The following is a 935-nucleotide window of genomic DNA, read 5'->3' as shown; positions in this document are numbered from 1 at the left end:
AAAAGAGACCTGGCCAAGTAGTGTAACAAAACAGAGGGAAGTCAAGTTATTAGCAGGGCACTAATTAAGTAATTTGTAAATTCCAAACCTTAATAAGGGTTACAGTGTTGATAGGAAGTATTTAAGGTGTGCAAGTTTGGAAACAAATAATGGGCATTTTAAATTTCAATAACATTATTCTTGTTCGATAAAAATAGTGCCATATCATTATTCTATAAGAATTAGAAAAGGAAACTAATTGCGAAATTATCAATCCATATAGGAAGTGATATTATGGTGATATTAAAAGCAGTGATGCATATCATTACTCGAAGTTAAAAGTGGAGCGCAGAAACTATTTTTTTCAAAATTTCATATTAGGCATAATATTATAAAGAATTTATTTTGTATATATTGACAATTTGTATACTAGCAAGTATGAATGCAAGCCAACTAATTTCAAATTGAATTTAAACTTCATTTTTTTGCGTATGTGTGATACATTTATAGTATTAGTGTGTACAAAATCCTATATTAATAATGGACAAAAGGGAAAAAAAAAATCTGTGAGGAACATGTAGGGTACTCTGAAATAGTAATTAACACTGCACAATTGACGGATTCCAGTTTGGAGGAGAAAAATTGGTCGAAGACACAAAATCTTCCGTTGCCGGGAATCGAACCCGGGTCTCCTGGGTGAAAGCCAGATATCCTAACCGCTGGACGACAACGGAAGTTGTGTTGCAGCACTACTTCAAATATTCAAATTGTGACTATTTCTCGCAAGATTAGCACTGAAAAGGATATTTAAGTTTATCACAATTGACTTACCAACAAGTCAACAACATGGATCTAGTTAATCACAATTGACCGAGGCTACTTTTAATTGTATCTAAATTTGAATTCAGGACTCCAGATTGGTTACCCAAAATTCTTTGAGTTGATACTTTACGAGA

The 935-nt window shown here is 32.7% G+C and overlaps 1 non-coding gene across 1 annotated transcript; it reads right to left on the bottom strand.

Annotated features, from left to right (window-relative positions):
* Positions 1-641: 641 nt before the first annotated feature.
* Positions 642-713, bottom strand: TRNAE-UUC (transfer RNA glutamic acid (anticodon UUC)). Its single transcript has one exon. It is a non-coding gene; the product is annotated as a tRNA-Glu (tRNA).
* Positions 714-935: the final 222 nt, after the last annotated feature.

Source organism: Coffea arabica, chromosome 10e (genome assembly GCF_036785885.1).
Source record: "Coffea arabica cultivar ET-39 chromosome 10e, Coffea Arabica ET-39 HiFi, whole genome shotgun sequence".
In the NCBI taxonomy this organism is placed as follows: domain Eukaryota; kingdom Viridiplantae; phylum Streptophyta; class Magnoliopsida; order Gentianales; family Rubiaceae; genus Coffea; species Coffea arabica.
This window is presented reverse-complemented; position numbering and strand designations above follow the sequence as displayed.